Below are 14,918 nucleotides of genomic sequence, written 5' to 3'. Positions count from 1 at the left end.
CAGGCACAAGATGTCACAAATCTAAAGTTACAACTTAGATCTGTATGCATACCTTTCATCCTTCACACCAACCGCAATTTTAACAATAACCTTTTAAAAGTAATGAATTTCTCAAACTACTAATGGAAATAAACTAATGCACAACACCACTTTTTAACAAAGTAAAATAAATAGAACAAATTAATTAACTGGCAACCGATACATCAAACTATAGCAAGTTTCACATTATGTAACAAACATAAGTCTAATAAAATGCTTTTGCTCTATGCCATACTTCTGGCAGATCCACTGCATTTCAAGAACAGTCCCAAAGTTATTCCCAGCTCTCCAGACAGGCTCAACTTTCCCTATCTCATCAGGTTGAAACTTCCACAATTATTCCAATCAGCCTGATTTTTTCCAGACAGGTGCACTACCAGAAAAGTGCATCTCATCAAATCCTCATCTTACTCAGAACACAACAATCCTGAATTCCAGCGATTCTTGTATCTAATCCCTTTTGGTAGGTTTAGTTGGCTCTTGTAAAATGGTTTTTCACAGACAGTTTACTTCTTCTTTCATCCATTTCTCACATAGAAATGAATATCTGTTTCTAAAAGAGTCTCAATTCTTATCCCGACTATGTCTCAACAGTAGCTAAAACAAAAGTACTAATTTGTGGATGCTGGAAATCGAAAATAAAAACAGAAATGCTGGGAATATCCAGCAGATCTGGAAGCACCTGTGGAGAAAGAAACATAGTTAACAAATGAGGTCAAGGAAGTTTCTCTAGGACTGATGGAAGATTGAAATGTAATAGGTTCTGTCGAGGTTAAAGCGGGGAAGCAGGTGGGAAGAGCAAAATGAAAGAGCTGTGACATGATTGATTGTAGAAGAGGTTACAATGAAAAAATACCTCATGTTACAAAAGACAAAGTGAGTGGCAATGGTTGTAGCAAAGAAACAAAAGTTTTCGCCAGAGTGGATGTGAATGGCAAAATAATCAGCAGCTGTGTCCTAAAGCAAAAACTTAATAAGAGCAAATGCACAAAGAAAGTACAGTCTATAGTCTGAAATTGTTGAACTCAATGCTCAACCAGAAGGCTGTGGAGTGAGGCCGAATTGTGAAGTGAAGGCTCTATTGCTTATGCATGCATTGAGATTTGTGGGAACACCGTAGCAGTCCAAGGGCAGGAATGTTTCTGTGAGAACAAGTCAGAGAATTAAAATGGCAGGCAACCCAAAAATGGTGATGTTGTTTACGAATACAGTAGAATTGTTTTACAAAACAGTTGTCCAATCCCCAATGGAAAGGGAACTGCATTGTGAACTTATGAACAAGAAGTTCAAATGAAAATCATTGGAACTATACCTTAACCTGTAAGGAGTGTTTGGAGCATCTTGGATAATGAGGAGTATGAAGGTAAAAAGACAACTATTAGATAATGTTCGTTTGCGCGGAAGGCTGGCATCAGAAGTGATCAAGGTATCCAGAGTGATTGAGGAGTATAGCAGGATGTAGCAGAGGGAAGTCCTTTTGCGATGCTGATGGGGTAGGAAGAGGAATATGTTTTAAGCAAGAGATGGTGAGACGGTAGAGGATGATTCATTGAGTGCAAAGGCTGGTGGGGAGCAAAGTGAAGGTAAGGGGAACTCTATCACAGTTCTGGGAGGGTGAGTAAGTAGTAACAGCAGAAATATGGGAAATACGTTGGGCATAGTTGAAAGTCCTATCAATGATGGAGTGAGGAATCCTTGGTTGAGGAACAGGAAAGATACATTAGAAGTGCTTCTATGTAAAGTTGTATCATCAGAACAAATGTTATGGAGACTGTGTAAACAGAAACTAGGGTGTGAGGAAGTGTAGTTGAGGTAATTGTGGAAGTCTGAAGCTTATAACTAACTAATAATATTCATCAATAGCCCATCCCTAAAACAAGATGATAGAGGATTAGAGAAAGAAAGATCATGCAAAGTGAGACACATGTGAAAATTGAAAGCAAGTTTGATTAAGCTTTCCAGTACCAGGTGAGAGGAGGAAAAGTCGCTGTTAACTTTTTGAAATACTCATCAATATACTGGAAAAAGGGGTGAGGAAACAGGTTCCAAGCAGGGCTGGAACTGAATTACACGTAGTTGCTTATTATTCTGCCATTCAGACCCACTCTAGTCAAAAGCTCCAGTCACTGTGTTACAATCATTACCATACACTTTAACTTGCAAAAAACCTATTACATTTCTGTCTTCCTACAGATCTGAAGAAATGTCCTTGGCCAGAAAAACCAACTCTTTCTCCCTCTTGGTTGAGCTGTGGCTAAGGTTTGATGGGTGCAGTTAGTGATGGAGAATGTAAAGTGGGAGTGAACAGCGGAAGGCAGAACAGAACGGGAGCCAGTGTGGACTGGGAGGTTTCATATACACTCGATAACATCAAAGGAGAAGCTTTTGCAAATGGGGCCATTTAAAACAAACATTAAATCAAGCTCTGAAAGTCATTCAATTCATCATGAACTAAATATCACCAGTGGTTGCATCTGGATAGATTAAGCAGGTTGGGTGACCAACTGATCCTTTCCCACACTTGCAGCAGGTGAATGATCTCTCCCCAGTGTGAATTTGCTGGTATCTCGAAAGATGAGATGACATAGTGAATACCTTTTCACACCCAGAGCAGGATATTGCAAGCGGATACTTTGCAAAAAAGATCATACCACTATCTGACAGTGACACTTGATTAAACAGGACCTGGATGTTATTGGCCTTTAATTGGTATGGGCCAGAGTGGGCCCTGCATGGTGTGGTGGGTGAAGACAGCAGCACGGGCCTGGGCAGTAGCGAGGCCTAATAAATGACAAAGGAGAAGATGGCAGCAAGTCAAGACGAGATGGATGCAGCTCCACCCCAGCCTGAAGTCTCCCAATTAGTGAGTATCAGGTCCTGGGCTTAATCCCTTGGTCCAGCCTTGCAGGTTGAGCTTCATGTCTGTGACTAGGCCCAGGCATTGACAGTAGCAAGTTTGATCTTACTGCAGGACCCTGCGGCACAGGCAACCGCTGCATCGGCAAGGTTGGCCCAGCATGAACTCATGGTAGTGGCAGTGGCATTGGTGGAGGTGAGATGGAGTTGGAGAGTGGTGACTCTTTGTTCCAGTGGTGGCAGTGTGGCAAATTGCAGTTGCAACAGTGTAGTTAGTTTAGCCGCAAGGACGCAAGGTGGACGAGCCCAGATCTAGGCCTATGGCTGAGCTAGTAGCAGAAACTGTTCCAAAGACCACTTAACCTTATTGGGATGAGAATACAAGATGAACTTTATTGTTTTATTTTTCTGACTTTATATTCTCTGTTTCGATTTATTTTCTGTGTTTTAAGATGGCACCAGAGTGTGGCGGCACTCAACAACATTTTTCACTGTTTTGTAATAAATATAAGTGATGATAAATCAAATAAAATCAAATGTTGCCTGACGTCCTCCCCTGCATATTTCTAGCAGTTTATAGTTTTATCAGAACAGCAGCAGTTCATGGCACCCTGAGATACCGTGAAAGGTGATAAAACCATCATCCTGCACCTCGATGCATTTTTGTAGAAAAATCTATCCCAGTGACAACTGGAGAGCATGGCTATTTCCTTAAATGAAAGTATTTTATCAGGAATTCACCATTTTTCTTTACAGAATATTCTGTTTTACCTTAAGTTAAAAGAGACATTATACGACATAATCGTCCATTTAAATTACATTTCTTTATAACTATTATCAGATAATTTCCTTTCTACAACACTATCAAAATACAACTTTATGAACATGTCAACAACTTATTACACAGTACAGGTAACATCCATTCCTCTTTTGTCATATTTCATCATGTAAAACCTCATATAGGCAACAAGCACCATAAAAATTAACTGAAACAGTCACTGCAAAGCATTTGACAATTAATATTTAAAAGCTCAGCTTGCATAAGTTCATAAGAGTGCCAACTTTTCTGCAAACAAGGTTGTCGATTACAGCTGGTGAATTCACTCTCAACTCCATTAAAAGATCTCCTTTTTCATTTTGTATATGTCTTTGCAGTATTTCCATTTGTTTGATTTAAAGATTGCATCTTGGATTGCCACTGCTCATGTTGCTTTTCAAAATCAATATTCGATTGTGCACTGTCTGGACCTCAGTATTTGTGAAGGGTTCAAATGTTTTACAATTCTTTTGGTCTGGTTAATCTTGGGAAGAACAGTGCTGATTGCTGGCAATCCAATCTGGATACTGATGGTTGTGAATTGGGATCCAAGCAAAATCCAGCCTCCGGTTACTGCAGTTTTTAAAATATAAAACCAGTCTTTTTCTATGAATTACTGGGGTACAGGCAATACTGGAAAGGTCAGAATATTTTAGCCATCCTAATTGTCCTGGAACAAAGTAGCATGCTAGGTCGTTTCAGAGGGCAGTTAAGAGTCAACCACATTGCCGTGGACCAGGAGGATATTCGTGATCAGAAGGGTCTTTTTTTTAAACAAGTGATGGTAGTTTTCATGGTCTTCATAATTGAGACTAGCTTTATATTCCACTGTTTTATTAATGGAATTTAAATTCCATAATTTTCCATGGTGGGATGGCATCCTCTCCCAGACCATTAGCTTGAGTGTCCAGGTTACTACTTAGCGACTACACCACTGTCACCCTGTAAATTGCCATCAGGATTTTCAGTTTTCAAAGCAGACTTTGAATCACTATGCACAGGCTCTAAATCCTGGGGCTGAATTATACTATACTGTGACGAAGTGTAATTTTTATTGGGATCCATAGTGAGTTTTCCACGCTGTAGTCCTAAACTTGCCTCATTAACTAAATACTACACCTCTTGTCTGATGCTTGCCCGATTTTCCCACTTGCCATAGTCACAATTATTCGACATTGCTGATCTAACTTGGGGTGTATCAGCATCCCTGGCACTGGTGCCAGCTTGGAACCTTAGTCATCGACCCAGTCAAGTGTTGGCAATCCAGAGCCCTTCACCATTAACATGGAGGTACAGCAACCACAAACTAACATTTCTCAAGGCGCAAAGGTGGGGCGGCTGACATCTTGCCCATACAATGCACATTCCTCCATACCTTTGTTTATGCACCAAGCTATACAGCTGACCTCCCTTACACACATTCCAACTTGCAACCCTCTCTCAGGCACTGTTACTGTCTACCCAATATCTACCATAGCCCTAAACATTGTTAATTGTGGAACCATTACATACAAGAAAACCTTCAGTCAATTTAAAAGTCACTTTTACTTGTAAATACCAAAAGCCAACAGAAATCAATCAAACAGAACAATATTTGCCCTTCAGAACAAAAAACTCTTTCCATGTTGAGCTCCAAAAATTTTACAGATACTGCACCCAGTTATCATTTACCGGAACAGGGTATCAATTCAGTTCTGTCTGATTTGCGAAGTACGAAGAAGTTAGATTATATCATGCACAAGGTGATGTTCCTCCTCATCAAAGTCTCATCCTTCTTCCCAGAATATGATTCCCATAGCATGGTTGGATTATGCAGCACACATTGTGTAGAGTGTAGAACATAGAAAAGTACAGCACAGTACAGCCCCTCCGGCCCACGATGTTGTGCTGTGGAATAATCCTAATCCAAAAATAAAATTATCTAACCTACATTCCCCAAATTCAGTGCTGTCCATGTGCATGCCCAGCAGTCGCTTAAATGTCACTAATGGCTCCGCTTCCACGACTACCACTGGCAAACTATTCCATGAGCTCACAACTCTCTGGGTGAACCTCCCTCTGATGTCTCCTCTATACCTTCCTCCTAACACCTTAAAACTATGACCCCTCGTGGCAGTCAATCCTGCCCTGGGGAAAAGTCTCTGGCTATCGACTCTATCCATGCCTCTCATTACCTTGTACACCTCAATCAGGTCACCTCTCTTCCTCCTCTCCAGAGAGAAAAGTCCGAGCTCAGTCAACCTCTCCTCGTAAGACAAGTCCTCCAGTCCAGGCAGCATCCTGGTAAACCTCCTTTGCACCCTCTCCAAAGCCTCCACATCTTTCCGATAATAAGGCGACCAGAACTGTCAGTATACTGCAAGGTTCAGCCAGACTGGTTCAGGTAGCAGAATCTCAGCTTCAGACAGCCTATTGTCTGCTCCACCATGGCCCTGGTTGAAGAATGGGCTGCCTCAGTCAAGGAGTAACACAGTCATTAGACACAGTCGCAGAGGCAGCCCTTGTCCCCCAGAAACCAAACATCTGCACTTTCAAATGCAGCAGGAACATGAGAGTTATCAAGAAGACAGGCATTGCGGTAGCACCTAAGGTAGCAGGTGAAAACTCTGATGGTCACAGATCACTTGCACATTTATGGAATGGAACCATCTCCGATTGATAGTCAGCTGCATTATGAACTGGCCCTTTCACTCAGTCAGGCCCTGCATGTGGGGAGACCAGACAAATTGTCAAAGCTCATTGCTTGGGCTGTAGCCTTGACCTCATTACAGGAGATTGAGATAAAGAGTATGATCTGGCACACAAACAGTAGGAACTGCAGATGCTGGAAAATCTGAGATAACAAGGTGTACAGCTGGGTGAACACAGCAGACCAAGCAGCATCAGTGGAGCAGGAAAGCTGACATTTCGGGTCTAGATCTGGCACAGATGGCATCAGTCAGCTTTGATACATTTTTGGGTGGACAATCGAGAAATCCCATACAGGCCCCCAGTCGAAGGAGTCAGGGCATGAACATTCAACTGAGCTTTCACATTGATAGCCACTGGGATAGGAAGGCATCCCATACCTTCAAGGTCACAGGTCCCAATGCGGCAGTTGACACTATTCAGTAGCAAGGTCTCAGGACATCCTCAGCCTGAGACGATACTGCGCTTCACTTATCCAGAAGAAAGGCATAAAAGACAAAGGACTCAGTTTTGTGCCTCTTGAGTTGGCCTTCAGCTGTGTTCTCTTCTCGTGGAAGCTGTTCAGCATCTGCTAGAGCTAATTGCTAATCCTGGGCTTGATGGCACATCCATTCTTATTCCACTTCTCTGCACCTTTGTTGCATTATAGTAATAGTGATGCTGTGGCTGGATCCATTAGTCACACTTGTAATGATCCTGTGTGGGGAGCAGAAAAAATTGAACAGGCCCCTATGAGTGTGAGCCGTCAGCATTCAAAGCACCTAAAAACAACAGTTTTATATAACCCTCCAAACTGGGACTTGGAGCATTCGACAAGAAGGGCCATGAAACGACTCATCTTGGCACTTTGACATTGAACCTTATTCTGATGAATGCATCACCAGTTAAAATACAAAGAGATAGTAAAAGGGGGTAAGTTCTGCATGAGAACTGAATCCTTCTCCTCCCAGTCCCATATCACCAAGAAAGTTATTATTGCATAGAAGAAAATCCTCATTACACTCACTGCTCAGTTTGAGAGGAAATCAGTTCAGTGCCCCTCCGCATCCCAGCAGATTTTGCTTAAGCTGTGTGTATTGCGATCCCCATTTAAGCTCGCCTCCGTTTACTCCTGCATGACTGAAATTAATTTGCAATGATCAGTGGTGTGCTTACCATAGCCTGTGACTAGCCATCGATAACCCACATGGTTGCACACTGCATGTATTTCACATGCATGATGACGTGATTGCACATGACTTCAATCTGTATCTTGAAAATGCAATTGCTGTTGAAGGGCCTCTTGTTGCTCAGAAGTGGAGCTCTAATTTTTGGCCATCAAGCAGTGACCCAGGATACTTACAGCCATTTTCCATTTGTTGGTTACATTTAACACTTGACAGATAATGGAAGGAAACATATGTTGCATTTGACATTGTGAGTACCATGCTCAGCCTGATCATTAGATACACCGTTACCCTGAATTATCATGTCTCTTTCTATCTAGCACTCCCTTGACAGCCCTTCTCGATTATAACCCACATTCCACCTACTACTTCAAACTACAATTTCAAATCTCATCAATAACCTGAGTTCAGTCACTACAGTTTGGTCACATCCACCTCTGTGCTGCACAGACCCCAGAGAAGGCCGCAGTGATGGTTTCCGCCTAACACCATCCTGTCCCACAGCATCCCATGTCCTCCCATACACTACCAGAACTCTGACCAACACCAAATTTCTCCCTTAACTCTTCTTGTACCCTGCACATCATAGGCTACAACATCCAATTCCCAGCATTGTGTCTCCCCCTACCATCCTAACACAATAATGTCCCTAGATACTCAACCATGACATTCATTCCAATAACCTCCAAGACTGACCGTGCTTAATCCCCTGAAATGACTTGACCCCTGACTGATTTCTGTGCATCTCCTTCGCTTATGATGCTCTAGTCACCTGATCACTTGCGCTGAACCCGCAGGCCAAGCTCCTGGATTGTGAGCAGGTACTACCTTTGAATGACTACACCTGGGCCCACCTGCAGCCTCACTGGACTGGGCAATATCCCCTTCTGAGACAAATTTCAACAACTAAATATTTTCATCATGACAACTTCATCATGATCCCGTTTATATTCAGGGTCATTTTTAAATCCAAATTCTTTTCCATGATATAACAGTTTGGTTTTAATTTTCAAGTAACACAGGTGCAACACTTGTCATCCTGTACAAGCTGTGAAGTTTTATGTTGAGTAAACTTGATCATAGCTGCTTTAAGAATGTTGTTCAGGTTATACTGATGCCTAGCTGAAAATCAATGCTTAGTATTCTATGTCATTCAGTTCCCAAATTATTCTTTGTCCTCTCTTGTTTTTTTATCAATCCAGACTTCAGCTTTGTCTATTTCAGTTCTAGCAAGAGTGATTACCTCTTAATTGAAAAACTTCAAATTATAGCAAAAAAAAGTCCCTTCCCACTAATTTTAGTGTCCACTGTTAGCTTTTACACTCTGCTTCAAAGTATTACTTTATTTCACTCTGAACTGAGTTTATTTGCTTTTCAATACTTGCATTATCACTTCTATTTTCAATTCAGATGATGTTTCCAAACATTTTAAACCTTCTTTTAATCACCCTAATGCTCCTTATCAAATAACTTCTCAAAATCTAAGTACACCTGCCAGTTTTGCTCTATCCACAGCTTGTGTTACCACCTAAAAAAATCCAAACAGATTAATCAAATATGATTTCCCTTTCACAAAACAATATTGCCTCTGCCTGATTACCTGATCAACAAGTGCAACAACTTCTTTAAAAATAGTTTCTCGTATTTCCCCATGACAGATTTTAAGTCTTGGAGTTTCCTGCTTTGCCTCTCCCTTCCTTTATGAATAGGAGTTCCACTCACTATATTTCAATCAAACAGGACTATCCTGGAATCAAGTGGTTTTTGAAGAAATTAAAACCAATGCATACACAATCTCATTGATCACTTGTTCTGAGGATGAATTCCGCCCTGAACTTGGAGTTTCATAGAATCCCAACAGAGCAGGAGAGCACCTACCCTCTGAACAGCATCCTACCCAGACCTCTACTGTATCTTGTAATCTCATATTTACCATGGCCAATCCACCAAGCCTCCACATCCTTGAGCTCTAGACAATTTTCAGCATGGTAAATCCATCTAACCTGCACATCTTTGTACTGTGAGAGGAAGCCCACAGACACAGGAAGAAATGTGGAAACTCCACATAGTCCTGAGGCTGAGAGGCAGCAGCCACTGTGCCTCCCTTCTATTTCCTGGATTGTCACTGCTTCTGAGATGTGACTCGTATCATCTACTGTGAAGACTATTATTTCCTTATTGTTCATTCTTAATTCTCCAGTCCCACTTTCTAAAGGATCAATGCTCAATTTATTTACTTTTTTTTACATTTATAAAATCTCTTAACTTTTTATACTGCTGGTTAGATTTCTCTTACGCTAATTTTATCCCTTTTATTAAGTTTTGACTATTCTTTTTATATTCCTTCCAATCTTCTGAAATGCCCTCAGTCCTGACACAATTATAAGCTTTTTCTTTTAGTTTGATACTATTTCTAAAATTCCAGTTAACCACGGATTACAGATCTGTTTCTTGGAATTTTTCTTACTTCTCTTCTGTATCTTCCAATATATTCCTTTAAATGTCTGCTGCACCTGTTAACTCATTCTTTAGCTTAACTTGCCAATTCACTTCAGGCAGCTTTGCTTTAATACCCATAATTGCCTTAATTTGATTTTTTTAAAGTATCAGACCCATTCCTCCATCAAAATGATTAAAAAATTCAATATTATGCCACTAGTACCGTCATTACGGAAAAATTCATTAATCCTACACTAATACTCAATACCAGATTTTGTATAGCGTGCTCTCTGGTTGGATCCAAAACACGCTCTTCTACAAAACTAGTCCAAAAACATTGTATGGGCTCCTTATCTAGGCTATCTTTGCCAATCTAACTTTTCCAGTTCACATGTAGATTAAAATGCCCCGAGATTATCACCATGCTTTTCTGACAAGCTCCCATTACTTTTTCATTTATTGTCCACCCTATAATGTGCTTACAACAACGGGCCTGTATACAAGTCCCATAAGTATCTTTTGACCTTTATTGCCAATCACTTCTGTCCAAACTGTTTCCATATCTTGGTCTGGAGCTGGAAGAACATAGCAGACCAGTGAGCATCAGAGGACCAGGAAAGTTGATGTTTCACGTCAGGAGTGGGGAGGGGGGAAGGGAGCTTAGAAATACAGAGAGAGAGAGGATCGGCCAGTGAGGTGAGTGGGGTGGACAGGTGGAAGATGCACAGGTTGTGTCCAGGTCAAGGAGGCAGGGATGAGAGGGAGGATTGAACATGGAATAAGGCCAGGGCTGGGGAGATTTTAAAACAGGAGAAATCCATGTTTAAGTCATTTGGCTGTAGGATCCCAGGACAGAAAATGAGGTGTTGCTCCTCTAGTTTGCGGGAGGCATCATTGTGACACTGTAGGAGGCCCAGGATAGACATGTCACCCAGGGAGTAGGAGAGGTAACTAAAGTGGTTCGCAACTGGAAGATGTTGTCATTTGTCACGAACCAAGTGCAGATACTGTACAAAATGGTATCAGAGTCTCCGCTTGGTCTCACTGAGGCACAGGAGGCCATATCTTGGTTTCCTGAACTTAGTACAATAGAAAAGGATGATCTAATACCATCATCACCTGATCCACCATTCCATTTCTTCCTAGTTTCCCGTCATTCCTAAATGTTCTGCACCCTTCAAGGTTGAAGTCCCAGTGCATGTCATCCTGGAGCCACATCCTGTAATTTCTTCCAGATCACTCATTCATTTCTATTGATGCTCTCAGCTCAACTGTTGTGTTTTGAATGCAACATGTATTCCAATACAGAGGCTTTGGTTTTAACTGTTTACCCTCTATTTATAAATTCTGGTTTCGTCTGCTGGTTGACCTTAAATTCAGTCACCATCCCTTGCGATCACAGTCTGTTTTTAATTTCCCATATTAAACACCTCTCTCTTTGGCTCAGTTCTATTCTTTGATTTACCACTGCGCCCAGATTTGATCCCTTGCCCTCACTAGTTTAAAATAATCTTCTTAGCTAAGAATTTTTTCAATTTTTGCTTTTTATGTTGACCCTACTCCCATTACCAGTTGATATGTACATTAAAATCTTCCAAGATTGTCACTATACATTTCTGACAAGCTTTCATTACTTCTTCCTTTATTCTCCACCCGACAATGTGCTTACAATCAGGGGTCACGGGAGGCTGATGCCTGATGCCCAAGCTCTAGCATTTCATCTCTAAATTTCATCAATTAAACTTGCTGCTTTAGGTAGCCTATTTGACAAGATTCTTTCAAAGGACTTTTGTTTGCCATTAATTTGTTAAATATATACTGTACAAACTGTTTAAACGATTCTGAGGGGGCAGATGGGCCAACGGAGACCCAGAAAATGTTTACGAATGTTCAGCCATAATTTGAAAGACCATTTTCTCCAGCGGCTGATGAACAGCAATAGCTACAAATTTACATTCAGGCAGCTAAGACAAGAGTAGCAAAGTCTCCCTCTGACATGTTCTTATGCAAGTCGGGCTCTTCAGCATTCGTTCACGCAGATCTGCCCTGAGATTCGTGCAAGATTGAAGAATGAAATCTTCTGTCAGGTCTTTCATGAGATGACTGCAACTTCTGATGAACTCAAGTCAACTTTCCAACCTTCTTCAGTAGCATTGTAGAAGTTGCCTTCTCAAACATAGAGAGAATGGGGCCGAGTGAAACTTTTGACTACTTTCACAGAATTCTTAGATGCTAGTGGCAAAATGGGCAAGCTAACAACATGTGACATTATGGGAAGCCAGGACAATGTCAGCTTGAGATTGACTTGATTCCTGTAATATACCACACCATAGTTCTCAGTGGTATACAATTTTGAGCATGGCTTTACCTCCTTATCTTTGTACTTCAGTCAACATGGAGAAACAACTGTCACTGATCTCCAAAGCAATGATTTGTTTCAGTTGTGACTTGTCAATTCAGTACCTAGTTGGACCATGTGTTTATTGTGATGGCCACTTTCATATTGTCATGGAAAGTTAATGTCATGTCTTAGCTCCAGCCATAACCTCCAACCATGAACACGGGCCACCAATCTCAGTTGATCTCAATCTCATCCTCTCACTGCCTATATTCCCTCACACATGCATGCACACCAACTGTCACGCACAAAGCTGAAACTTGTGACGTACAAGGAGAAAATGGCAGGAAACAGTGCTGTGACCTACATCCAATATCTGAGTGACAGGCGGTGACCCAAGGCTTGGAAAGTGATCACAGAACTGACCGCCTATGCCTTCATACTCGAAAGTGCGAGCAACATTCCAGATGTTCACTTGCAATGTAACAGGTGGTAGTGACATAAGAAAACAAGATGAAGCAAGTGAAGGGAAGAGCAGTTTCCACATCGTTCAAAATTCACAATTAATTAGTCACAAGTGCTGAATTTATGTTGGCGTTCGACCAATTTTAAAAAGGCCACACGGTTGGTTGTTTATCATGTGTAGTGCACATCTCCAACCCAAGCTGCATTCTGTTGTAGGCCAAAAGTTAGCGCTACCTTCATTTTTATCATAGCTAAAAATACATCTCTGGCCAATAATAAGGATGCCTAATGAATCTGGAACAAAATGAAACTGAAAAATGTACAACTTCCATCTGAAAGTGTATCAGTAAGTAAAAGAGAAATCTGGAATGACACCACACAACAATGCATAATAAATCCAAGGATAGTTTCCCCTTGAACAGTATGCATTTAAAGAATGCTGATAAACTGAAGGCTGTTATGAAAGGTCACGTCATTTTTCTTTACACTAGCAGCAACAGGCAAGGCCTGTGTTAAAGCATCATTTCAAGTATACATCTTCTGGCATTACATAAGAAACCATTCAAGTTTGGTGAGGATATTAAAGAATAAACAAACAACTTGTCAGCAGCTTCGGTCAAAGCCTTTTTCTTTAAAAAAAAAGAAATAATAACACAATCCAGAGCATGACACTTGGGTGTTTCCAAACTAGCAGGATGCTGGAACCTGGCCAAAGATGTCTTTCAGCAATTAGGATGGTAACCAAAGGACTCTGAACGCTTCTTACTACAGTTCAATAGATATATCAACATGACTGCCATAACCCACCTGACTGTCCTTGTGCACATAGTTGTTATGTCCTTAAAAATTAAAGAGAATCTTCTCACCTTTTTAGTCTTAAGATATTTACAACATATTCAAAAAAGTTACATGATTGAGAAAAACATACCAATCAAAACTAATTTCCACAACTGATGGTGCAGTAGCCATGCTTGGCACAAAGTATTAGGTGATCTTTTATTGTCAAATGTCCTGTTGAGTTTACAATTTACAAATGCAATTTGCGCAACAGCCCTTCAGCACCACTGGTTTTAAAATCCTTAGCTGGCAGACTCAATAGTAGACTGTGAACCAGTCCTCCATGCTGATGTGAGGTGGTCAAATTAAGGTAAAGATCTGCAAAAATTTTTTAGATTTGATCTTTGAAATCAACTGCAGTAAGCGGCTGGACTTGTTGCTCAACTTCAGGTTCCTTACAGACGTGAGCATCAAAAACTCAATGAAAGCTTCAGGGAAAGGACAAACACTCAGTGCATATGACCAGCGCTGTGATTGCATTCAAGTTGAAACTGGGCTTGTGGCCTATTAAACTGAAGAGTAAAATGCTGTGGCCTCCTGTCTGGAGAAAACAGAGTGGGTGGGCAGCAGCTGGGGATTCAGTTAACGCATTTGTCTGGATTGCTGGTCTATCACACAGACTGACATCAACAGCTGAAATCACCAAGCAGGTCCCACCTTCTGAGCCACTCTCCTCATCTTAGGCTTAGTGACCTTTTGGGTAAAGCTCACTAGTCATCTTTTGCTAGTGAGCGTGCAGACCTATGGTCGGTTAAGACAACAACGTTACCAATGGTATTGATGAACAGTTGCTGGAGTCCCATTGAGTGGGTGAGTAAATTTGCCCTACTCCAAAAAGGGGCTTCACACGGCAGTCACAAAAGTCAATTCCCCCACCAGCAGGGGACTATAACAGAGGGGCAGTCTCTGAATAACAAATTAAAGTACAGATGAGGAATAATTTCTTCACTCAAGCTGTGAACTTTCACAATTCTCTACTTCCTAGGGGCATAGATATTCCATCATTGGAGTAGATTTAAGCCAGAATTTAAGGAAATAACAGACCAGGTAGGAATGATGAATGAAAGCAGATTGAACTATGATTAGAGTGAATAGCTGAACAGGTGTATTCAAGCTATTACAAAGAAATTGGAGATACCATTGTCACTAGTTATCTTTCTTTCCTGCACTCTCACATCACTGTACTGATTCATGCAATCTTGGAAATATTCATGCAATCTTGGAAATATTCAAGTCATTGTCTGTTGTCAGTGATAATGGACATCTGACGTTA

Source organism: Stegostoma tigrinum, chromosome 13 (genome assembly GCF_030684315.1).
Source record: "Stegostoma tigrinum isolate sSteTig4 chromosome 13, sSteTig4.hap1, whole genome shotgun sequence".
In the NCBI taxonomy this organism is placed as follows: domain Eukaryota; kingdom Metazoa; phylum Chordata; class Chondrichthyes; order Orectolobiformes; family Stegostomatidae; genus Stegostoma; species Stegostoma tigrinum.
This window is presented reverse-complemented; position numbering follows the sequence as displayed.